Source organism: Phalacrocorax carbo, chromosome 2 (genome assembly GCF_963921805.1).
Source record: "Phalacrocorax carbo chromosome 2, bPhaCar2.1, whole genome shotgun sequence".
Taxonomy (NCBI): Eukaryota; Metazoa; Chordata; class Aves; order Suliformes; family Phalacrocoracidae; genus Phalacrocorax; species Phalacrocorax carbo.
This window is the reverse complement of record NC_087514.1, coordinates 120083850-120110662: the sequence shown is the minus strand read 5'-3', so window position 1 is coordinate 120110662 and position 26813 is coordinate 120083850. Positions and strand designations below refer to the sequence as shown.

The following is a 26813-nucleotide window of genomic DNA, read 5'->3' as shown; positions in this document are numbered from 1 at the left end:
ATCCAGGGTTTTTCCCCTGTCGCTACTTGAGAGAATGCCAGAAGTCATTGATCCTTCACGAGCTAAATCCTGAAGGAGTTAGCTTCAGAAGTTAGCCCTCCCAAAGCAGACATTAAGATACAGAAGTAATTATAGCGCCAACTAACAAAAAGGTGTATTTGTGCTTGCATCTATTTATTACTAATAACATCGGACACTAGTCACAGAATATTATATTTAAAGGAAAATGGTATGGAGGGAGATCAGAGTCTTCACAATCAAAAAGAATGCCTTTTTCTAGTTTTGATGTGGGTCACCGAGTACGAATTGTTACAACTTTGTTTTTAATTTGTTTTTGCAAGGACAGTGTCTTTTCTTTAGTAAAGAATACCTAAACACTTGTTGTTACTTAGTCATCTGTTCAAGTAGCATGTGAGATACTGCCATTATTTCCCAATGACTAGGTGGAAAATACGGTTGTTCTGATAAACCTTTGTTCATGCTGATGCTATTGAATATGTATAATTCACTCCACTTGGCGATCTGGCCCTGACAAGTTTTGATTATTATTCCTAATAGTAAGCAATAACATTTCTTTTGGGGTGATAGGAGACTATTATGTTCAATGTGGATGAAAAAAGTCTTATTGGTGCAGTTAAATGCAGTCAAGTGTGGTGGGGAATTCACTAGTAAGTGGAGGAAGTTTGGGAGTAGGACCTCTTCTTTGATAGCTGGTGTAAAAGTAACCTGGTATATTGTGTAAAACCAGGCTGGGAAATCTGATAAAAGGAAAACTTGCTGTGAGACTAATCTAAGAGGGTCCGTAAGTACGGGCACAAAGAAAGAAGCAGGTACCTGGTTATGCGGGATGGGTAGTGCTTCCTCTGGTTTCTTGCCAGACATAGAAACAAAAGCTGGGACACTTAAAAGGGTCTACTTATTTAGCCTCAGGTTACTCACAACCCATAACAAGTCACAGTTTTGAGGACAGCCTTGTATCAGCAATGTGAGGTGGTGAAAAGCCCTTATCCCCTGCTCTTCCCCATACAGATGGCCACTAAGGTTAGCCTGGGATCATGCAAACCAGAGAAATAAATTCTGTTTCTAAAACCAAGCACCAGACCTGGCTCTTCACTCAGTACTCTTACACCAGTGAGTTGCTCCTTCTGCAGAACAAGTAGGCCGTACCACTGCTATCCTCAGTTAGATTAAGGATCAGTCTGTTTAATTTCAGCAGTGCATTTCTAGGTCAGATTTATAGTGAATAAAAAGGTCACACTTTGCTTCAACTAGTTGTTGTTCAGGAACACAACTGAAAATAGTAAATGGAGTACAGGAAACTGCAGAAATTAAGGAGAGACTCCGCTTTGGAGTTCAGCTTCTTACAAGAAAGAGGCTAAACTGAACTTTTAAACCCTAATCTGTCTGCAAAGGTGAGGTTGCAGCTGAGACAGTGTCACCTTGTTGTGCTGAAGAGGTCCCTGTAAATAAAGATCCTCATCCTGGAAATTACATCACTATACAAAACGCTACAAATACAGTGTGACTTGTACTTATTTCTGTATCTGTGCTGTTGATTACATGTTAGATTATTAAAAGTGCATTTTTAAAGCTCTGTTTGTGATATAACATTTTCTGTTTTAACCTTTTTATTCTTCCTATCATGCATGTGCTAATTGCTTAGATTTCGTTAGATGTATACTGCTTAAAAACAAGCCTTTGTAAAAGTGAAAGCAACCTAAAATTCTTTTTTTAAACAAGTGCCTTCAGCATTCAGCATGTCAACAGCAGTGCTAAGAAGTCAAAGGAGTGGGGTAAGTAGGTGGGCAGAAGCATGTCAGGTGAAGGCTCACAAGTGAGTGTCTTTTGCACATAGTTGGAGTTGTTCATAGCTGCAAAGAGCTAGCTGCTGAATCAAAGCGTTTTAAAAGTAGGGAAAGATTTTTGACTTCTAAATGTTCTGTAAAAGCATGTTTTCACTTATTTCAGGGTGGGATCCAAATTTAAATTGTTGGCATCTTTATGAATGTGTATTAAAAGGCATGGGGAGATAATAGATATGACAAACTATGTCAGAAGAAGGAACTGTGATTTCTTTTGCTAGAAAGTGAGACAAAGATCATCTGAGCATGGTCTTACCCACAAGATCTGTTCAGGTTTTTTGCATGGCTTTAGCCATATTTCATAATTTATTCACCTTAAATCTTTCGTTTGGTTAAGTGCAGCAATAGCACTAGCTTCATTTGACTTTGGGAACAATACGAGGGCAAAAAATGCATGCACAGATGCTGAAGATCCAGATTGTTAAAAATGCAGAATACTGTTATTATTTGACTTTGGTCTAGTTTGAACAATGTAATCAGCAGGCAGCTTGTCTAGGGGTCCTGGTGAACTACCAAATAAGTAATTAATAACCTAAATCTTCTGTTAGGGTTGTCTTTTGATTACCTCAGTGTCAAAATTATTGCTTTCTTTTATAGCTGTTCAAAGAAGAGAATGTCTGGTGCTTTTTTTTTTTTGAAAGTTATATTATTTGTCTCAGTCCTTTTCCCTTGTAGTTTTTGCTCATTTAGCTGCATCCACTGCTGGCTTTCCTTGCTTAGCTTAGTCAGATTTTGGAGGTAGGGTATATTATCTATAAACTTCAGGTCATTCAGCTACTCTGCCTTTTTATGGTGTTTTTTTCCTCTTTTCCACACCATTCTCCAGAAGAGACTTTCAAAAGCTAAGAATGATGTCAGAGTGTCACCTTGTACTATTCTTCTTTCTGATTTGGTCCCTTAACGGCTCTTGCTCTATCTTACGGCAGAGGCAACTGTTCACCTAAAATGGTGCATGTAAAACCTTATTCTCAGAACTTTTCTTTAAACTGAAGGATGTTTTATCTATTACAGTAGGCTTATTAATTTGCAATTGTTACTGGTTCTTTTCAGATGTAATCTTCACGTCCTTGAGTAGAATCTCTCTTAATGTGCTGTTGTCTTGGGCACAGTCTGCTGTATTTCCTGATTCTGCAACATAACCTAATAGCTTTCGGAATGGAGGTTGTCAGGTACTGATTGGCAGGAACCACCATGCTACTCTTATTTTGGACTTTTTTTGGCAATTTAATAATACTGGCTTCTTCAGTTCTCTATTTCTCTGCAGTGGTTTACATCTTTCTTCATTTTTCAAACTCCATATGTTTATGTCTTGCCTTAATTTTCCCCTTTTGGAGAATTTGACATCTTCCACCCTTCCCCTTAGGCTGTTGAAATTCTTCCTTCATCTTACCATGCCTTTCCAGTTTAATTCTAGCTGACAGCTCAATCTGTTCTGATCAATCTGTTTTTATCCAGCTTTATGCTAAGTGGGATCTTTCTTGTGCTTCTGTCCTGGGACTGCGTCATCCCTTGAACTTTTGCTCTGTAGAGAAGTAGAAATATTCTCCTTCTTGGTCACAAAAAAAAAAACCCAAACACATTTTCATGTTGGTTTTTAGTATTTCATCGTCTTATCTGATTTCAGATCAAATAGATTTACATGGTGTCTCTTCATCTAGAAGGAAATTATGCTAGCATTCCTAGTCTCTTGTGCTAAACTTATTAGACATATGTAACATCATCCTGTCTCTTGCAGCTTCAATTATACGTGTGTATATATGAAAACATTGCTTTGTACTCTTCACACACTCATGTGTAACTTCCCAGTGACCTTCTGCTGGATATCTCTTAAGAGTTTCCAGTCTTGTTCTACCTGGCATCTTCTCTAATTCAGTATTGCTGCTTTCATGATTCAAGTTGGAGGACATCTGACTTCCAGGCTTGGAGGAGTGAAGGAAATCTGGACCTTGTTAAAGAAATTTTGGCAAGAAGTGGAGGTGGTAATTTTCAGTAGCTCATCCACCAATAGGTTGAGAAATCCTAATGCCCGATTTATCTCTGATGTAAGTGGCACCACTTATTTTAAAGTAACCTCAGGAATAAAAGACCAAAATAGAATGACCTGAGGCATGTGCTGTACACATGGCAGATCAGAGCAAAGCAGTCCTAATGAAATAGCCCGATTTATCTCTTCACATAAGCAGCTCCTGGAAAGAAGTGTTGTGATTTTCCCCTGCACAACTAGAAAAGGCATAGGAAAGTGATGTGATGAAGCCTGTTAGACACATGTTCCTTAAATTTCCCTAGAGTGTTGGCTTTCAAGTGTGAAGACTGTTTGTGTCAGTCAGTACACATGTCCAGGTATAAAGGAAGCAATTCTACCTATTTTCCTGCAGATCTTTCCCTAAAGAACTACAGAAAGTTTCTAACCACTTCAGATATCAGAAGCACAGTCTCACTGAAGGTGTGTGTCTGTTCCAGTGGAGCAAAGAGGAACGTGGAATGGGTTTTAAGCAAATGTAGTTCCCCGAGAGAAACTGGTGTTAGTATCAAAGATCCATTGTTTTTAAAGATACTGTAATTCCTCTTAGTGAAAGGAATAACTGAATGCAGGTGAGGAGAGAGGTTCTGCTGCTTCTGCCAAGTTTCCTGTGTAACAGGCTAGTAAATGAACAGATTTAAAAAGATTTTAGGATCTTTAAAAAAAAAAAAACACTGAGCAACAAGCTGGTTATGTTTGGTAATTATCAGAAGGGCTAGGCTTGATTTTTTTTTACTTGACTGATTTGAAGGCTACCATAAAGACCTATCTACATCAATATCAAATATGATGACATCTTAAAATCTGATGCTTTTTCTATACCGGTGTCTCCCCCATGGAAGGTGTTGCTGCACAGAGATATGTTTGGAAACTGCTTTAAAGTTTGTAGATGAAAGTTGTTACATATGAAATGTACAAAGTGCTAGAATATCAAAGGGGTAGGGATTTATAGCTAATCTTAGAAATAAATAATAGGCTACTACCTAAAATGTGTTTAGTTTTTGAGGACCATAGGATACAGTGTACCAGTAGGGCTCCCTAAGAATTAGGTTTAGATACATGCCTACCAGCAGTGACCTTTTCTTAAAAGAAAAGGTGATTTTAGGTATCACCAACTAATAGTACAAAACCAGTCTAGTGTTCAATCTGATAGCGCAGCCATTGTGGTTTGGTTCTGAGGCAGGAGCTTGGGAGAGAGACTCGGGAAAGGCATTGAGGGGGTGGCAAGATAATTTTTACACTCTGCACAAGTAGCATAAGCTCTTTGTTTAATCTAATATCCTGAAATCTGACATGGATAACTATCCATGGGGGATATTCAAAGACTGTAATTAAGACATTTTTATGTGAGGAGAGGATAACTCACTGAAGGAATTGGAGGAAGGGTGGCTGTGAAAATTTTTCCACAGATTTTTTTTTTTTAATGCTTTTCATCTGTAGTTTAACCTCACATTGTACTGAATTGCCTTCATTTTCCCTGTCTGATACAAATGTGTTAGTAGGTTATGGCAAATACTCATATCTATTGCAACAAGGGGATCATTTGCTATTTTTCTTCAAACTACCAGTAATAGTGCTCTGTGGCTGGGGCACGCTACCTTGCAGTGATGCAGTGAACTAGTCTTAGGCTTTTCAAGTATTTTGTGTGCATTCATTAAACTTCACAATAACCTTCTTAGGCAGTATCCGACTTAAGCTAGGCAGTGCTCTGTGTGTAGATATATTGTAATTAGTGCAGCTGTTTATGACTGGAAACATGGTGTTGGGTAAAATCCTGGAAGCTAGCCCCATCACGTATCGTATATCCTGCTCCCAAGGTCTTAACACTATGACAACAGGAATGCCAGAAATAGTAATCAGGAGCCTTGGCTCCTGAGAGAGTGATTTCATCACTGGGCAGCATTTCCTCCCTTAGGACCCTCTTCTGTGTGTCTATTTTAACCCACCTTCTTTCTACCTTTGTTGCAGAGAAAGAGTCTGGCCCTAAATCAGCTTCTAAGTGAAAGGTAATTGCAATAATATCTCTTCCACAGAGGGTTGGCGTTGTCTTTCTATTGAAGTTAGGCATACTAGGAATTGTACTGAACTTCTTTTTGCTGTGGAGTGAGTAGCACATGAAAATTGACAACATTCAGACACCTTTTTAATAGAATGCCCTTACTGATGTGCAAGGAAAGTTAGTTGTTAGTTTGTGTTTCAGTTGATTTTCAACAGCCACCATTTTTTCTCCTTTCCCTGTTTCATGACCCTCTATTTTTTTGTAGAGATATTCAAAGCTAAGATTCTAATTCTTTAGAGAGCCTGCACTACTCCACTCTGTCGGTGAGACTACCGTGTCAGGTCTAATACAGGTTTTTCGCAATTGCTTTATAAATGCAACAAAATCTGCAAACCATGGTCACCAAAGGACTGTTCAAGCTGATTTCTTATCACTGGAGCTTACTGCCTGTGGATGACAGCTGGGTAATCATGTAACTAGGTAAAGGTCAGAAGTAATCCACCACTTTGCATTCTGGCACTGCAGACCCTTTCTAAAGACAGTAACTAGCTGTGGAGGTGGGGTCTGTTCAGATCTCCCTCATGGCATACACAACGTGATGAGAAAAGTAGCTAATCAAAGCTTAGTTTCTTATTTTGAGACGGATTGCCCAATTACTGTTATTAAATAGCCAGCTGCTCTCTGCTTTGCTGCAACATCACCATCATCCAAGATAACATATTGACCACAAACACAGTTCAGTAACAGAAAAATTAGCTGATACCATACTGCTGTGTGAGTAGGGACAAGAGCTCTTGCAGAGATACAGGATCTCTGCACAGATGTCCACTGTTTTCTGGGATGTGCCCTGTGGCTGAATTTATTTCCACTGTCTGCTTCTGTGTTTTGAACCGTGATTTTTCGGGGGATTTGTTTTGGAGTTTGGTGGGGTTTTTTTGGTGGTGGTATGGAGGTATCACCTCAAGGGAATTCCTACAGGCATTTTCTCCCATTTATGCAGCATTTTCTGCTGAAAGGATAATCTGGTCCCTACTTAGTACAAGGGAGTCTTGAGTAATTTATGCCTATATATTGACTGCAGAAAACAGGCTAATCATAAAGATTTTTGAAAAAACATGGGGATCACTTACTGAAATTAACAGTAATCTTCTATTGATTTAATGTTTGAAATTGTGTTTAGTGTATTTGTGCAATTGTTTTCAAGGATTTGGACAGGATTTATCACCAGAGTAGGATGAAGATTTGATAGGGAGAAAAGAGGGTTAATTAGAAATTGAGTGATCTTACCCTATGGATTGCCAAAGTAAGCAGGACTTTTTTAGACATGATACTGGTTTCTGAGCTTCAAAACAGTGGTACCCCAAAGTGTGAATAAAGTTGTAATACAGTCTTCTCTAGAAAGTGTGATTCATCGAGGTAAAGCAGCCTTTTATTTTTGCTTCTGTTTTGGAACTATTTAAGTAAACATGGATCAGATACTCCCTCTCCTTATGAGTCAATGTGAGAGATTTGGCTATTAATGATCATAGTTCTAATTACAATGTTTTTGCACAGCATTTTTAGCTGTAATTCTTCTCTCGGAGATTATATTATTCTTTTGTTACTTTCTGTACTACACAGCATTATTTAGCATATTTGAGAATTATATTTTGCCCAAACTTGGAATTTCTTTTGTCATTTTGCAGTACAAGGCACTTGTTATGTTACCATATTTTTATAGTCTTCTGAAGAACCATCCCTTGAGTCCAGCATCACTTTTATGTATTTAAAAGGGTGATACATTATAGTTTACTTTAGCCCAGAAAAAAATAATGAACACTCAGGAACACCAAGGAAGAATGGCAAGTTAGTCCTCTCCACAGCTTTTCTCTACTCCTTTGTCTTCTTAGGAAGGAAGAATTCAGCTATTAATATTTTTATTCTCCTTTATTCAGTGAAGACATAATTCAAAATGTAATAGCTTACTGCAGAGTGCCAGAAAAGTCTAATAAGATAATAAATTACCTTAAAAACTAGACAACTTTCTTGTACTTATCCTTGATTCAGGACCATGTAATTTCAGCTACGTAAAACCAATGTACTCTCAGATATTCTCCCACAGTTATTACAGTAGGTGAATTTTGGCCAATTTACTGTTTGGTGTGAACAGAAGTATCTGAATAGGGTGTCCAAATAATTTATCTGTTCTGATCTGTTAAATGTGAAATACCAGTAGTTTCAGGTCTCTTTTTTTAATTAATAAGTACAATGTATTCATACTGTCTTTCAATTCACATAATTCAACAGCAGATGATGAAAAAGATAATAGATAACTTGATTCATTGCCGTGCCAAAGTAGGATTGTTTCTGCTGTCATATTTTTCCATTGCTTTGCCCAATATACTTTTAGGGGACCTGAAAGACAGATAGCCCATAATTTCCTCTTCCTCTCCAGGTCAGATTCAGGCCCTTACATGAGTTTCAATAACAGGCTCATTCTTTGTTGCAGTAAGCAGTTCATCAATGCAGAATGACTTTTGCCAAGTTGATCAAGAGTAATCTATGTGTTTCATATAATAATGGAGCAGTTCATAAACCTTTATGGCTAGATGGTGAAATTGGAAGAGAAAACATATGACCCCTTGACTTATAAGGGTCTGAAAAGGTAGGGACATTGCTTCTTGAACGTGAGCTGTGTGACCATGTGACTGTCTCTTATTTAGAAGAGGAAAAACAGCCAAAGAGGGTAAGCATATGCTACAGGTTATTTAAACTAACAGAGCTTAAAAGGGGAAAAATGTACTCTGGAAGCCTTCTGCCTCAAGTCAGCAAGGCTTCCCTCACTCAAGCTGACACTGCTTACCCATCTATAGAGAGTCTTTTCAGGTGGTTTAAGTGATTGTGTTTAGGGCTTGGTAGTAAACATGGGGCTTTGCATTCCAACCTCCAGTGAAAAATTCAGTGGTGACTACGTTGTCAACCAGAAGTTGTGGATTCAGTCCCTTGTTAGGGAAGCAGTAGTGTTCCAAAACCATAACTACTAAACTGTTTGTAATCCAGAGAGAGAGGCTGATCTCTAATATGAGTCCTTTCCCTTTTTATAACTTTTAATCTACATGAAAAATTGGCAGTACAGCCTAGTCACCTAAAGTCATCTTAATCCAGGTAAAACTTTTCCTTCCTTTGCTCATTTTCCATAGTCCACCAAACTTAAGTCCTCAACTAAACCTTTAATTGTATTTAAAAGATTACTGTTGTAATGCTTCCTTAATTTCTCCCCAAATTACACTCAGGCTCTTCCAGAAATAATTTCCAGTATGAAAGTGCTTCAAGTTTCTTCTCCAAGTGGAAAGTTTTTGTATGCTCCTCTCTTATTTAGTAGAGCAAAACATAGTGAAGAAGTATAAAGCTTGAGCCTCTGTAGCTTGTATTGTCACTTAACCCAGGTAGCGTAAGTGATTACTGAAGTATGTACAATCCAGCATTTATCCTGCTTGATTAGCAGATTTATCCACTGAATTTTGTTCTTCCTGTCCTTGTGGAACTGATGTTGCTTGCCCAGCCTTCTCAGTTCTACCCAGGTAATTATCTCTGCAGGCTTTAAAAAAGGGGAAAAGGAATTAAAAAAAAGGCAAATGGCTTATGCTTAGCTTTGAAAAGAGGTGTTAGATAATTAATTTCTATTTGTCCTTACTGTTAAGAAATTGTGCTGACAAAAGCACTTCACTCATGAAATAAGTAGCATGGAAAGGAGAGGGGAAGGCAAAATGAAGAAGGCTGAGGAATGTGCATAGGGCTTGGCAAATCAAGCACGGGGAGGAGGTGGGGTCAGAGTTCCCAACTTCACAGCTGATTGTCTGACTGATTTGCTCAGTTTAACTGTTTTGCTCTGTGACACAAAGTACCTTTGCTCTTCAGTATGGCCATCTGTAACAAGGTTATGTTACCTGATTTTTTTAATAAGGGGTTCTGCAGATTATTTGTAAAATGCTTTGGAGTTTTGAATGAAAAGAGTTATATGTAGATAGGTAGAGATGTAGAAATATAGACATGCAACTCAGCCTAGTGCAGTTACAGAGCACAGCATCATTGCCACCATGGAAAGGACTGGAAGAAACCTGCTGGGAGCTGTTAAGTAATTCCTCGAGTCTTTTTAGACACTGTGTGTTACTTCGGCTTGGCAGCAAATGTGGTGTGGTATTCAGCTTAATGCATAATGGAGTTCTGGAGGGAAGAGGGGGAAGTATGTGGGGAAGGGTCATTTGTTGAGGTTTTTAAATTCCTTTTGTATCTTATCCTGTCATTAGAGCCAAAATTCATTCTTTCTCTCTTCTAGAGCCCTAGCTATTTACTCAGTGTTAAGCCACTGGCATTTTAAAATGAAAGATTTTCAATAGCCAGGGATTACATCCTGAGGGGAAATGAAAGGCTTTTTCAGGCATGCTCTTCCTTGAAGGCAGCGTACTGGGTAGATGGATGGCTGGTCAGCTTCATGATGGCATTTTTTTTTTAGATTATTATAGCAGCTCTTCTCTGAACACTTGCTTCTTCTACTGCTCATCAATTCCACTTGCAAATCACTCAACTTTTAAACCATTTAATGATTCTGCCTTGAAAACTATTCAAGTTATAGTGATCTGCCAAAAATAACACCAACCTGCTCTTCCACAGCACTATAGGATTCACTCCTGTTGCTTTATATCTTCTGTATATCTTTCCCTTTAGCTTCTTTTCTCGATTTCAGCTGTCCTTGTGACAGTGGTGTTCAGATGGAGTAGAAAGCAAGAAGGGAAATAGTTCCCCTAATGCATTTTTGCTGCACAACTGAGAGAAGCCTATTGGTATGTGTCAGCAGGGAGGCAGGCAAGAGGCAACAGATGGCATGAAGGGAGAGCTAAGAAGCCATGAAGGTACAAGGGAGCAGTATTTCTAAGATAAGTAATGTTGTCAGACTAATACACAGGGGAAGGAAGACAGTTGGGGACCTAAGGAAGTCAGTCAGAGCTTGAAAGTGGACTAAACACCAGTCTTCCCAGACAGTGTCCTCTCTGAGTGGCCTATGGTGAGCTGCTGGCTACTGGGGGCAAATCTTTGGTTTCTCCACACTGAGCTAAAAGACCCAGTTTTCTGGATCAAAAGACATGCAGACCTTCAAGTACTTTGATTCATGTTTCTTCTTGGATATTCAGGGTGGAGGCACAACCTGTCCTAAGCCATTAGGCCATTTGGTAAGGGAGAAGTTACAGTGCTGCAGCTGGAAGCTGTTTATCTTACCTAACCAGTGTGGCTGCATCAGTATTAATAAATTAAATGTGGCAGCATGCCTGGAGTCATTGTGGGGCATGGGGTACATGTGGCTGATCCCTATACTCTTAAACTTTTTTAGCTTTCAGAAGATAGCCACATGTAAACTGCTTGCTTGGGGTGGGATCTGCACATTACTAACTCCCAAAGTGTGCCCGAGGATTGTCAAAACCAGGACAGTGACCTTTAACAGCATAGGCGATTGATTTCCAGCACCCACGTGTGTTCCTTTGCACATAGTAACTTTGAAACGTGACCCAGGGTGCAACAGGCTGGCATTCTCGGAAGGGTATGGAAAGGATTGGAAAGCTGATGTTACAATGATAACGGTAAGGTCAGACATAGGTAGTGAGGATGCACAGTGAAACATGTTGCTCTTGACAGTGCCACTGTTGTTTTGGGTTGACTTTACACCACCTTCAGGAACTGAGAGAATGTTTTGAACAAGTTTTGCTTTCTGAAAGTCTGCAGTTCTTTTGAGCATGAGAAGCTCGGTTGGTAAAGTGAACTGGGACAGATTGCAAGTCGTCTTCCACAGAACTGCTTCAATTTTTCAGACCTCTCTGCACAAGGAAAACAAGATTCTTGGGACTTATTCCATTAGGACCAGCCGTAAAACAACGCTTGAAAGAGGCACTTTTCTGTTGACTGCACAAGGCATTGCACTTGCCAGTACCATTATACGAATGTGATCCTAATGCCTGTTTGCAGCAGCGCTGTAAGCAAACTTATACTATGGTTTATTTCTAACTAATTAAAGTCTTATTTAGGAATGAGTCATTTGTACACCAGAACGATTTATTTATTTATTTTAAATCACAGGCACAGGCATTTCATACTGAGGTCTGCTGCCTCTGTAGTGCAATTTATTATCCCAAAAATGATCTGGGGTTGCTTCTCTCTGAATCCAAGCATCTGTGACGTTAATGTTACTGCATTTTATAATTGGTACTTGATAGTTTAAGTGGATAATCAGCTAAGACATAAATGCAGCGTACCAGGAAACAATTGAAAATTTAGGGTAATAAGGCTGATTAGACACTGTGTTATGTTAGTCTCATGCTAAGATAATTCTACTGCGTTGGTTTTACATATAATGCTGTAAGATACACACTGGTCAGGCACAGCCCCTTCGTGTATGCTTGACTGCCTATCTTTGAATAGACGCGGTCTTAAATGGTAGTAAGCTCTTGTTAGTGAGAAAGATTAAATTCTCAAGTCTAGGATTCTAGACCTTGCTTCCCTAAGATCTTTGCAACTTCTTTAATACTGAAGTTTGAGAAAGTTAATAACATCCTATAGTGGTCATAGTTTCAGATACTTTTCTTCTGTTATCTAGGCTTAATATTTTAGATTAGAACATGAAAGGAGAAGCATCTTGTTCAGCATTACATAAACCTGGTGGTTTTTGGCATTCACTGGGAATGCTTGTTTGCTGCTAAAGTAGGTGTTAATCCTCTGTAGAGGAGGGAACTGGGTGCATTCTTCTCGTGGACAAGCACAAGACTGAGAGCGCACGATTTGTTCAGGCTCTTAATTCAGGGCCCAAGCAGTGGAACCATGTGGTTCTTTCAAGCTGTTCTGGGGAAAGGTGAACAAATAAAGCTTTAAATTACTGTCATGACTCCCAGGCACAAGGCTTCATGGGGACCAATTTAGTCTCTGGCACAAAAGATAACAGCCTTATTGCCTGGGTATCATAAGGAGGTGACTCAGAGCCTGGTGTGACAGGCATCATTGCTGGATATAGTTTCTCATGGTGTTTTGTAGCACAGGAAGGAGACCACTCACTCTGTGTCACCTTGTGTCCCAAGGGCTCATTGTGGCCCCATTTCCCATGCTATGGGGATGGAGCATAAATGGAGGGACTCCAGTGATGCTTAATACTAACTGTTTTCTAGAGTGTGCCATGCTTCCCTGATACCAGAAAGTGCTTTTATGAAGTAGACTGACCTGTCAGTGTCCTGTGGTGTTCTGGGACTCGCATAACCTGAACTGTTTAGATCACTTTGTCAGATTCCTCTGTACTGATTTGGCTCATGAAATCCACACACACTAAGCAGTTAATGCTGTCTCCAAAAGTGCCAGCTAATCCCCTGAGTGCCTGTCTCCTTTTGGCACTCTTCTGGTATCGTTGTTTGGCATGCCCTTGACAACTTCAATGTCATGGGAGCAATATCTGGAGCTGTATATTCAGTGGCCATGTGGTGGTTGGGATGCATTAGACATATGCTGTGTATTCAGGACTATTTAAAGGATTAATTTACACAAGCCATGCAGCTGAACTGAAGCTAGTGTTCCCCAGCCTATCTCGTTACTCCACCGTGCTATAATACCACGAATCATTCATCTTACTCCCTATTTATTTTTCCTCCCAGAAATTCACTGGGGGGGGGGGGCAGAATATAATAGAACAGTCTCCATGGCTAATTAGAAAGGAAAGAATGAATTCATTTCCTCCAGGGAGGGAAATGCAGGCAAAACTTGCCTGTTCTAGGTTCTGTCTGGCAGAAGCCAGCTGGCCAATCTGTCTGGTTCTTAGCTCTGAATGAGCCATGGCACAGGTTTCCCTTACCCAGGGGAGACATCAGAGGGGACTGTAAGTTGAGGGGGACTTTTCTGGGGTTATTAAGGTAAGGGAGAAAGAATGTTTTGGTTTTGGAAACAGGTTACCTGTAGAATGATCGCTTTTGAAATAATATCGCCAGATTTCCTCTTTATCTGTTGTCTGTATATTGGGTTATTCTTTTATCTCTGTAAAACAGTCAGTCTTTTCCATAATGGTCCATTTTTTCTGTACAATGAGGGTCATTTTGCTGTCTCCTCTTCTGTCCAAGCATAGGAAGTTTAACTTTTTGCTTTCTTTGAACTCGATAGACATGATTTGTAGTTGTTAAGATGAGACTTTTTAATACTTAATCTGTAGAAGTATAGAAAGTCCTGAAAACTGATAGTCCAAGATGAAGTGGCTCACACTTGAATTTTTGCTTTGATGTCAAAGTAATTTCTGTGAAGTGGTAGCCCTAGTCTCCTCAGAATTTTGCCATTGAGAAAATGGCTGAACTGGTTTGACTAGTGTCTGGCAAAACTAGCATCATCCTTAACCCATGGAAAAAGACACTTCACGTACTTGGCTTACTTCCTAATAACAACACAATACCATTTCCGTCAAGGTTAGAAGATCCTAAAAAGTTTCCTAGTAAATGTCTAATTGCAACTGTGTCAGTGGATCGGCTTGGCTGTGAGCCAGGAATACTGAGATACTGATTTCTGTCCATTTCTTGGGGTACCAACTGTACATCTACCTGACCTCCTATCAAGCTATTATTGCTGCCTGGGCTATACACTAAATTTCTAATAGACAAGTTCTTAATTTTTCCCCACATATTTCTGTAATGTTTTATTTGTTTATGCATGTATTTATCCATTTATCGTGCATCCAGCAAGATGAATCTGTCTGAATAGCAACTGAAAACAGACTGTAATTCAGCCATGTCCTTGCACAGCATTTTTCCAAGGAGAAGTGGAAAATCCCACTATGACAGTCACAGCCCAGCTGCACATCTTAAACCCTGTTGCAGCGCTGAATGACTCAATTGTACAATTTAAATAATGAAGTAGAGCTCAAATGTTTTTATTGCAACCAAACAAATAGGCACACATTGAACATGGCCCTGGCACTGTAAAAGGATGTAAAACATTAAGAAATGTCATATTTCATGGTGCAGTTAAAAACCCAACAGTCCTATCTCAGCATGGCTGTCACATTTATATTGTAACAGTGTTTTATGACGGCCATGGTTTTTATTGATGACCCTTACTACCCATATAAAATGTGTTTTCTTCTAGCAGCTGTATTATCAAACAGCCATCACCCCCCTCTCTTTCCTCTTCCTTTCCTTCTCTACATCCAAAGCAACTTTTCACAGTAAATTGGTTCAGGCATTTTAACTGTTCAGGTATTTTTTTTTTAAAAAAAACCCCATCACTAGTAGGTTAAAACTGTAAGATGAAATTACAACATTTCTTATAGCTCCCTTACACAAGAGCATGTGGCACAGAACTTTATGGGAAGGAAATGCCAAATCCAAATGCTTAGATAGAAAGAAAAAATAATCCAGTTCACACTAAAGAGCCATAGAGGCTGTTTTGTGAGATTTGAGAATGATCTTAGCTTTGATAATGAAAAGAAGACAAATCACTTGAAAAATCTGTGCCTTTGCCTTGTTCTTTCAGAGGAAATACACTAAGCTTATGGTTAAATTGCCGTTTCTGGTACGATCAGCCAAAGACAGTGTTAACGGAAGGGAGTTTGGTTAAGTTCAGAGAAGTCAAACTGCCAACAGTCAATAGGATAGGGTTTTTTGGAGGATTTTGGCATATTTTACATCCTAGTTCTAGTGAAGTTGGAAATACTGTAAATAATGTTCCTTTGGGGCAAAAATAGTATTTTACTTGCAGCCTGGCAGGAGCGGACAGATCTATAAGCTGGTTGAAATAAAAAATAAATAAAATCCCCAAGAAATAAAATTGTATTGTATTGCTGCCTGAGGAAAGCTTGCTCTGAATGCTGGACTGTGTATTACTCTCTATTAAAAATGCCCTTATTATTCAAAATGTGTCTTAGTAGATTTTGAGGGAAAATCCACACACGTACCCCCCGCCCCACCTTAAAAGTAGTTAATGTTGTTGTTTTGGGTTTTTTTTTTTTTTCAAGGTCTCTTCTGGGACCCTTACAAGCAAATCATAAACACTGAGGGATGAATCTTCAGTGCATTTGCTTCATGTCAGCCAGTATGAAGTAGCGTGCCTCTAAATGGAGGCCTAGCCTTTACTATACTGCAAATCATTGCCAGCACACATGCAGGAGGTCTGCTTGTTTCTAGACATGTTGAACATATCCCCCTTTGGGATGTTTAGTCCACTGGGCAGGTCTTGTGCTTTTGATCTGGGATCTACAGTTGTAATTTGCATTTTACATATCAGCTAGTACTTTCTGACCAGGGTTGTTCAGTGTCCAGAAATTCCAGGCAAATAGTCAAACCCTTTTTTTTTTTTTCAGTCTGTACAACTTTTCAAGCAGTTGAAAAAAAAAAAAAAAAGGGGGAGGTGGGGAACGGGACATAAGAGAAAAATGTGGATGTAGAATAGCCCTAATTGAGGTTGACTGTTGTGATAGGCTGTGATGCCAAAGCAAGGCTGCTAATCTTGAGGCTTCTGAGGTCCTTGACTGCAAGGAATTGCCCAATCACGTTGGCTGCAGGTTGAGAAGCCCACGCTCTATCCCATTGCTTGTCTTCCCCCATGGGCTATGCAGTTCATAAATAGGAATGCATTTTCCTTTGCTAACTTCAGTGCAAGCTTGGTGTGGATTCACTTGGAAAGCTGAAGATGAAAAACAGAGGTAGAAAGTAGAATGGTAAGTGTTCTTGCCTGTTTTGCCTGAGGAAAATCAAGTTGTTTACCGACCTTTTCTTGTTTTAATGATCTCTGTGTTCCGCCTCTTATTCCTGGAAGCTGTGCTTATCCACTGGTACCCATGACTAGTGAGCATTATCCTGGACACTTGGATGACAAAGAATTGTTTATTTACCACCTAAGCAGCTGCAGTGTTGTAGTGCAGCCTTTGAGGATGAGAAGAGCACATGATGGACACTAATTGGAAGGCTTAGACAACTGAGCAGTGCCTGCCTTGAATTATAACCTTGTGCTGGGATCTGCACAAGATCTGTAAGATTAAGACAGAAAACCTCACTGAGAGCTAGGATAAAGTTTCACAGACTGCAAAGAATCTGTTAGCAGTCCTTCAGATGACTTATTGAATGGCCACTGCCAGGGATGCCTCAACTGCATCTGCCTGAATAAGAGGAAAATGTTTTCACATGCTGTTAGGTAAATCGAAGTTGTGTGGTGTTAGTTCTGCATATATTGCAAATCTTTGTGAATTTGAGAGCTATGCCTTAAGACCTGAACAGGCTGACTTTTCATATGTGGAGTTCTGCAGAGGCTATTTTGTAGACAGTTGTTTGGTGTTGGGTTTGTTTCGGTGGTTTTTTTTGTTTGGGTTTAGTTGTGGTTTTTTTAGTTAGCAGCCAGATGGGCAGAATGAAAATCAAATACCAAAAGTACAGACAGTAAAAACAGTTACCTCTCTATGAGGCGTAAAAAGGGCACACCTTAGTGGCTAGCAGCTTAGTGACAAGATTTGTCAAATGGTTACTTTTAATCTTTGGAGCTTTTCTGGCGCTGCAAGGCTGTGAATGTGAGGGTATCGTAGGTAGAAACCAAGTATCAGTTTTAGTGGGCCATTCATGACAGCGACAGTTGTCACATAAGGGAAATGGTGAAGAGTTCAGAGTTACTGAAACTGTGAGTAATGGTGAGGAGGAGCAACAGCCTGATGGAGAATTGCCTTGGCGGCACCTGAGACGGGAACTAGAAGAAATGCCACTTGTATATCACAAAATGTGTTCTTGTTGTAAGGACTAGTGCGGTGATATTTGTCGTTTTCCTTTGCAGTGCTGCCTGACAGCCAGACCGTTCTCAGGAGCAGTATGCTGGCTTGCAGCAGAGAAAGTGTTGCTGGATCTTGGTCACTCTTGGTGGTTTCACCAGTAGACACCAATTCAGTGACAAGATCCTGTGTTTTCTTTGTGTCCCTTAAAAGGAGTTCTTGCCCCTGCTTTCCTTTTTCTTCGTAGACATACAGCAGTCTGTGATGAAACATAAATTTAGACTATTGTCCTGTGCCAAAAATCTGTTCAATGTTTTCATAATGCAGCTAGAGTGATTTTAGGCATGTGTTTCTTTTCTTTAACCTGCTTGCAAGTCATCTTTATGCCTTAAAGAGCACATTGTTCAGTGTGCTGCTTGGCCATCTCTGTGATACCCTTTTTCGTACGCATTGTTGGTTTGTGTTTAAAGACAGGAAGCTTTTTAGTCTTGGCCCTTCATAGAGGCACATTCAGTATAGATACCCACTTGGCAAATGAAGTACAAGGCTAGATGTAAGGAAAGAGTTGTTTGCTTGGCTTCTTGCTTTTTGGACATAGGAGCCCAAAGAGAGACCACTGGCATCGAATTGGAGTGTGATGGCTGTGTGACCTTCCAGATACAAAGTGTTGGTGCAGGAGACTTCACAGACAAAGTGCAAAGCAATACAGGAAGCCTAGTTGTTAGTCCAGGAAAAACACCATGGAGGATAATCACATCCACACAAAATAGGTATTTTGTGACATACCTTACATACTTCTGTACCCACTTTTGCTAGGAGTAATGCTTAAGACATTTTGATAACAGGGATGATATTATTCGGATGCAATGATTTTTACATAGACACAGCTAGTGCTGGCTGTCCATGTAGACAAGCTTTTAGCATGGGGTAGATATTCCCTTACAGGACTGTTTTGGGGAATTATTATGTACATCTCTTATCATATAGGGGAAAATGGTATTTTTTTAAAAAAAAATAACATGCATGACAGGTTTTCTAACCGAGTTACCTGCAACGCAGGTCTCACTTTCATGGAATTTCCAGGATTAGAGGCTCACATGTTCCTGTACAACAAGAAGCTGTTCATTGCTATGTGTGTCTCATCTCAGTGTGAAATGTTGACCTAAAGCCTTGCTTGTATTTCTCCTTGTATAACCTGGCAGCAGAGTAGCTGTTGTTGCTGCTGCACAAGTAACAAAGGCCTCCTATTACCATCTGTCATGTCATACTTACAGTTTTCAAGATCCAACCACGGACCTCCCATTGTGATTGACTTCAAATCATGATTGACATTAATAGCTATTTTTAAAAGTCAAAAACCTGGCTTTATTTCTGACAAGGGGAGCATGTTTGATGGATACTGAACTCATTACAATCATTTACTAGAGTCCGGGAGTCCTGGTGCAGTGACACTTATGACAGCTTTGTTTCAGCATGCATGCTTACAACTGCACTCTGGCTGTGTCAGGCTTGCTCCAATGCTTTGAATTTAATGCCATTTTTGGGGGGTCAAACAGAGAAAGGAGAAGGGAAGAAGCACCTATAGAGAAAGTAAACACCCTTTCTAGACGGTTGTCCTTTTACAGAGTGAGGGACCATAAATGAAACATGACTCTTATGCATTGACTTTAGCCAATTTTTTGTTTGCGTAGATGGATATACCTGCCGCCTTTAAGCTGCAGCATACTGGCAGTGGAACGCACAGGGAGTTGAGATGCTTTCTGCCTTCTGAAAATATCAGAAAATGCTCTGCAATGGTACTAAATCCCTAGCTGTTCCAAAAGGCTCATTAAATGCTTGAGAAAAGCAGACTTTTCAATTAGCCTTACTTTTGTCATTCATGCCTGGTTGCTCTTTATTTAATGTACAGTAAGTAGTCACGAGAGATACAGCCAAAAAGTTTTGATTCAACTTTGTAACTAAGCTAGAAATAAAATTCTTTTGCTAAAATGAAAAAGGGCAAACACAGACTTGTATGAACTGAGTTAGCAGGAGTAAATATTGCTCTAGCTTTAGTTGCATTGATTGCAAGCAAAAGAAAGGACAGCTGTGAAAGAAGTCCAAAGGACAACAGCTGTGGCCTGAAAAATCAATGTATTAGAATAAATTGTGTAAACCCTTGGCTGTAGTTGAAGAGCATGTTCTGTTGAAAAAAGTTTTAGAAGTAGTTACAGAACTTCAGAACTTTGCTCTTCTATTCTGTAGTTTTCCTCCTTCTCTACATTTTTAATAACTTATGAGCAAACTAAAGGAAACTTTGAAGCTATGGGTTATTTTGTGGCAAAATTCTTGACTTTTCAGCAGTACTCACAACACAGGACATCTTTAAGGTTAAATGACTACACAGTAGCACCTAAGTCTGCCACCGAAATTGGCCCTGCTATTTCTGTGCAATGTTAAGGAGATTGCTTTGATGATTATGAGCCTGTTTCTTATAGTAAAGTTTTTTAAAGGGTTCCCTTCCAGCACTCTTCCTCTTTTATACAAGGTTGAGAGTCTGAAGGGCTGGACTGACACCAAAGTAAAAGAGAACTCTCATGTCTGCTGTGTGAGACATGAAATTAATAATAAACAGTTAAGATGAGCTCAGAATGAGCTCTGGATGAGCTCAGAAATTCTGCATAAGTAAATAATGGAATAAAAACCAAGTTTGTGCAGAGTCAGAGGTAATTTTGACTTTAAGCCGGGTGTCATAACTTTTAAAGAAACGCCTTACAAAGATGTAAGTTTATGGATTGATTTGTGAAAACAGCAATCTATGAAAAGCATGAGCTCTTACAGGATTGTATAGAAACATGATATATGAGTGGAATCAACTATATCTGATTGCACCCAATGCATAGAGTGTTTCTTGGCAGGAACTTCACATTTCTTCTGAAGCAACCTTCCTCTTTGAGCTGACTTAGCAAAGTGCCCCAACAGCTCTGTAGCATTCACGCTCTGAATGCAAGTTTTAAATACAAAGAAGGTGTCTGTTTTAATACCCCTGGCCAGGAGCAGTGAGGGGAGTGTAGTTCTTACCTTCAACGTAATTCAGTGTTCCCAGTTGTTGAACAGAGTGTACTGGAAGAAGAGTCCTCAGTTTTAAAATTACTTATGATTTGTCTTTGACTCATTTTGATTTCAGATCCATGACCAGGTGAGCTGCCTGACCATGATGTAATGAGAGGATCATATTTTGGAGGGGGGAAAAAAAAAAGAGGAAATAGCTGAGGCAAACACTTTCAAGCATTTATGTACATAATAAAGAATATTTTTTCAAGTACATGAGTGAATGTTTTCTGTAAAATTTGTAATGACCATTATGTTCTTTATGATCATACATAGTAAAAAGCTGAAAAGTGAGATACTGTACAGCAGATAACTTTGTTCAAAGTTGGTTTTCTTTTATCTGAAAAAAAAAAAAAAACCTAAATAAAAACTATAAGACTGAGTATTATCCTCCATAGCTGTGAGATGTATTGAACAAGGCTTGTGTAATTATACCTACAAGGAAAACAGAGTTCAGTTACTTATTGAAGGTTTCCTACTCAAGAACATGCACATGCCAGTATGAGTAGACTATGGTGACAGCACTGTGGTCATGGAGCTGAATGGTCTGCAAATCCCTCGGAATCACCAACCTACTTGAAAATGTTCTACAGCAGAGGTCAAAGTAAAGTAAGTTTACTGTCAGGAAGCTTAAATTTCTCTGAGAGACAGTCTCACCTTCATTGGAAAATACCTAGGAAAGTTCTGTAAATGGAAAAAGATTAAAATCACTAGTCTGCACAATTATGTATGTATGTTTATAACAAGGAGCTAATCTAACACCAGATAAAAGTTCTCAAGGTGGGTTGTTCTAACAATTGGTTTCACGTATATACTGGAGAAGAAAATGTTTTTCTTCTAGTTTCTTCAGATGAAGAATATTTACGCATCAGACATTGACTTACGGGGCAAAAAAACAGATTGCTTGTGAGAGCTCTCCTACACGACTGAACTGTTTTGAACTATTTTAGCAAAAAGACAGAATGCCTTTATGGTCAGCCATCAACTAACAAGGCTTAAATCAATTATTTAGATATCAAATGATAATTTGGCACAACTGTTACCTTCTAGTAATGGCTTTCTAAGTAGATTGTACTACAGAGAGATATCAAAGTGTCTACCTGCTGTTAGCATGATTTATGCTTCATGTGTTGTGTGTAACTTGAACAATAATTCACATGCTCAATTCTAACTGTTTACAAGTGAAGCTTTTTAGTAATTTTTAGTTACTTTTGCTTACATGGTGTGTGACATGGTTAACATAGACCAAGTTTTAATGGATGGGGCTAGTGGCTACAATATGGTTGCCTTCTTGAACAGACTCTATGCAGTTGAGGTGAGTTTCATACAGAAATTTATGTTTAGATGTTAAATGCATACTTTTTTCCTAGAGATTGAGGTGGTCACATGTATAAATATTTGTAGACTGTTTCCTTAAGTGAATGCTTTGCTCTAAACTGTAACGCTAGACCAGAAACTATTAATAGGCTGGATTTTTTTAGAGATACTAGTATCTGAATAATTTGTAGTTTTACCTTGGTTTCAATGCATTTGGGATACCTGTTGTCATTTTTTAGCATATGCATAGTAATATTCTAGGGAGGTTTTTTTAGTTGGTTTATTTTTTATTAATGTTTGAGTCTGAATTAAGAATACTTATGAGCTCTGGCTTTTCACAATGGCCTTTTGAAAACACAGGTTATTGTAATGTTGAGGGAGGTTAGCCCTATAGACTCTCTACCTTGCATATATGAAGAACTTGCAGTACCAGAAGGGTTTTTGCAAGTTATCCTATGTCTTTGTTCAGCTACCCTCTGCTAGAGAAAGAGCTTGTGATGACGGAGGGGACCTTGCAATTACTACAGGTCTCTCTGTTAATCATCCGTGTGGTTATGTCTTATTTTGCTCGCTTAAGATCTTTTTCTTAGCCCTGGTCAGCATGGGGAAAATGTTGTTTGCAACATCTTTTCCTTTTGCATACATTCTAATGTCACAAGATAGTATCCTTCTGAGGATGTTAGATGGCAGAGGATTCCAAACATATCCTCGTAAAATAAAATCTTCCACTTTGAATTGTCACTAGAGACTCTCCACTGGAAGAGGAGTGCTCTAGAAATAGCTGTTCCAGGAGAAGTGCCGTCTCCATTTTAATCACTGACCAAGTACAAATTCATAGAATCATATAAATTGTAGTTAGAAAGGGGTCTCTGGAGGTCATCTGGTCTAGCCTTCAGCTCAAAGCGGGGCTACTGCCAACAGTAAATTGCATTTAGGTTAACTGTGGCTTTGCCTTGCTTAGTCTTGCAAACCTCCAAAGGTGGGGATTCTGCAACCTCTCTGAGCAAGGTAGCACTCCAATATGGTTGTTTTGATCTTAGGGAGGAGGTTCAGCTAGTAATCAGTTGGTATTTCATGAGCACCCAATTCTAGGCAGGAGGAGGAATTAATCTCTTAAACTGTAAGACCTACACTGTAAGTAATAACACTTTCCATAAGTAGGAGCACTGAAGAAAACATAAAGGGGAAAAATTCCATACTGGTTTCCTTTAATCACTTTAAAACACAACGGAGGAATTTGAAAATCAATTATACAGACATGACTGCAAGCCAGCACAGCTCTTCTGGAAACAGCAGATTTTCTTCTCCTCATTGTGCTGATCATGTCACGAGAAATCTGAAGCAGCAATCTGAACAAATTGGAGCTTAGGCAATGTTCTATCAGCAAAACAGTTATGGATTTGTGATTAACAGTGTATCAACCATGTATTTTAGTGTAGTTGGCAGTTTTATCCTTTAATCTGCTTGTAAACCCTTTTCACTGGCTTGTAAGATAGGCTTTCTCAAAATATGTAAACTGCAGAGGGGATTGTATGTAATGTCATATTGAGGTGAATGTCTTTTGTGGTTAACACAATGCATTTCTTAATATTAGCACTATGGAAATGGTTTGATAAATAATGTAATTGTTGATTTAAATAAAAAGAAAGGGCAAGAACAGAGTCAAGAGTAGGTCAGGCTGGACTGAGCTAGATACTGTAGTAGTTGGTTTGAAAATATATTGAAATGTTGGAGTGAACCAACAAGATCTGATTTGGGGCAAGGAAATGTACTTGATGGTATTCCTTTCAGAAGTAACTCCTGATTTCTGCTAGAAATAAGACTAAGTAGACAAATAACAGTGACAGAGATCTTTCGAGATACGCTTTTGTTGTTGTGCGTAGAAACTTGACAAGAGTCTTTGGAACTAATTTCCACTGGAAATTTTGTGCCTTTTCCAAGCAAATTTGCCAATGTCTTTTCATTTCAAGAATGATCAATTGTTTTAAGTTGCAACTTATGATTATGGAATATTTGCAATGCTTTCTACAACAATACAGCAAGATTTTATATCTACGTGTCAGGAATTTTGCCCACCTGATAGATGCATGCTTGAGGGCAGGTCTTGCTTCATGCACCACTTCCCTGGTGAGCCCTGCAGTATAGGTCTGTTTATCCAGAGACGGACTTCTCCTTACTGCAATTGAATTTGCAGGTTGCCATGAACATTAAGCAGTTCAAAATGTGTTCTCACATTTTAATAGCAGCAAGTTCCTGCCCTTCCAGGGCTGGCTGATAATAAAGTTTCTGTGTAGAAATGGATAGAGGACAAATGAAGTGCTGCTGAAAAGCTACATTGTGACAAGCAATATGCAGGAATAAAACATTTTCAGGGCTTTCATTTGTCTTGCATTATGTGAAATGGATGAGAAACAGTTTCCTTGTTCAGTCAAGATTTTTGTTATGAGGCAGCTAGGTCACCAAGGTTGACTTGCAGTGGAAACAGGAGGGGAATATCACTGAACCCTCATTGCTAGCCAAAAGCAGGAGTGAGCGAACAGTAGCTCATTCACAGCTGAGGAACATGAAATGGCACAGAACACAAGCTTTCTGTTTTATGAGAAAACCTAGGTAGAGGACTTTGTGTTCTCATTATGAATAGGCATTGTACTTGATTGTGCGTATGATAGACATTTCAGGTCTCAAAGCTCTTTTGGTATCATTAGCAGTGGTCCTCCCATACAATCCATGCCAATTTGTAATACATGCATCCCTTTATTACACTGAAAACTAATGATTGAGAAGTCTCTGTTTCTTTCCATCTGTTTCCCTCCTCTAATGGGTTAAACTTTTTCTGGCTTTGTAAGAAATGAATCAATACAAATGGCTGAAACGCCTTGAAATGTACATCATGTTTTGTTTTTTTTTCAGTTAAAGGGTTTTTTTGATGACAACACTTAAGGTCTATTATGTAGTTAGGAATCCTAACCTTCCCCTAAGGCAGGTAAGTAATATTCTCTCCATTTACAGCTAGTTAAACTGCAGCAAAGAGATAAAGTAGCATGTCAAAAGTAACACAGCATCATAGCCAGAGAGGAGGTTGGGACTCACAAGTTCCTAATGCCTGCTGGAGCTATTTTAACTGACTGGACTGCTGTGTCCTGACATAATGATATGCACATGTGATTTGCATGTAGCTGCACAGGTGAACAAGAATGCTTTTTCTGTATTTCTTGACTGTTTCCTCATGCCAGTCATACACTCTTCATTTAACCAGCACCATTTGCTGATATTTTTATTAGCCCATGGTGTATTTTTTCTGTTTTCCTGAGTTCTGTGTCACTAATACACTGAGAATGTCATAAATTGCTAACAAAAGGGCAAGAGTCAACTTCAATAAATCCCTTATTGAGGCCTTTTCTCCAGAAAAGGGGAGATCTCAGCAACATGTACCAAAGACTAGTTGATTGCTTGGTACAGTAAATCAAACCTGTGATGGAATGGGTAATGAAATTCTTCAAAGGGTTGAAAGAGTAATTTGCTTTCCCTGGTAGGGCTCCTCTTAAATATGTTTGTTTACCCCTTTTCAGATTTTCTCCATTGATCATTATTCAATGTTTTGTTTCCTTTTCTCTTTTACTATTTAAAAGTTATTTTGTTTTCTGCAAACAAGGCAAAACAGTTTGTGCATAAAGAGCAGTGTGGAGTGTTACCTCTGTGTTCAGAAGAATATGGAAACAAATCTAAACAAAGTGTACAAGTTTTTAAAAAGAAAAATACTGTGCATGTGTGAAAGCACAAAATATATGTGCAGATATAAGTCAAGTGACAGACATTTATGAACACGTTGACTCATGCGCATCAACCATTTTTTCTTGTATCAGGCAAAAAAATGGTGTGAGATGAGGTTGACATTGTGTGATAGATCTAGAAAGAAAGGGATACTTGTTCTCTGAATGCTGGCAAAACAAAAGGTTGTCCTAGCTTGTAGTTTTTCTGAACTCTCTGAGCTGGAGCTGCAGGGATTTAGTCCCTACAACACTCTGACAAGAAGAAGGGGGAGGTAGACATCCCAGGCACTGGCAAACACATTAGAAGACTTTGATCCACCACTGTTAAAACTGCTTGGAGTTTGATGGGGGAAAACACCCCGCTGTTTGTGCCTGCCATAAGGAGAGTTTTGTTCTTGTATTGGCTCACTGGTACCCACTAGCAGCCAGCAATGACTGTGCGTGCCATGTGTGCATATGGCAGTGATAAGGCAAGGGTTTGTTTTTGTCCATGCTCTTTTATTGACCTTGCAGATGCCTACGGCCAATACTGGCAACTCAGGGCAAAGATTGCCGATTGCAGCGACGTTGCGTATCAGGGGTGGCACTGGCACAGAGAGAGCTCTCAACCCAAGGAGGAGGTTGGCCACTGGATTGTGGGGCAGATAATTATCTGCAAGAGGTACTTTTCTGATGCCAGAACTAGTAAGAGGTACATAGCAGCCCAGTTCTTGATGTGTTGAAACTTCATGTGCGTTATTCCAAAATAATATATCTGTTGTTAGGAAAGTATTCTTCAGAGAGGCAGGTGAGAGGAGGCTTATAGACATTGTTGCAACGTTGTGTGATATGAGAGGTAAACAGGAGGCACAAAGAATGAAAGAAGAAAACTACACCACTCAAACAGAAGATTAATTAATGAGCAGGCTTGTTAAAAATAATCAGGCACGTACCAGAGGAACAGGGAATGAAAGCTAAGCGTCAAAAGCATCCCTTTCTATTAGGGATGAGGATGAATGACCTTACTGCATTTCATAGA

The 26813-nt window shown here is 39.2% G+C and overlaps 1 protein-coding gene across 2 annotated transcripts in view; it reads left to right on the top strand.

The window, feature by feature from the left end:
• TMEM108 (transmembrane protein 108) overlaps window positions 1-26813 on the top strand; it is a 169549-nt gene that overhangs the window by 12554 nt on the left and 130182 nt on the right. Inside the window, exon 1 of one of the 2 annotated variants that reach the window (XM_064444121.1) lies at window positions 11442-11493. The exons of the other annotated variant lie outside the window; for it this stretch is intronic. The gene's annotated coding sequence lies outside the window, so the exon portion shown is untranslated. Of the gene's footprint in view, window positions 1-11441; window positions 11494-26813 lie in introns of those variants that run through there. 2 annotated transcript variants of the gene reach the window in all.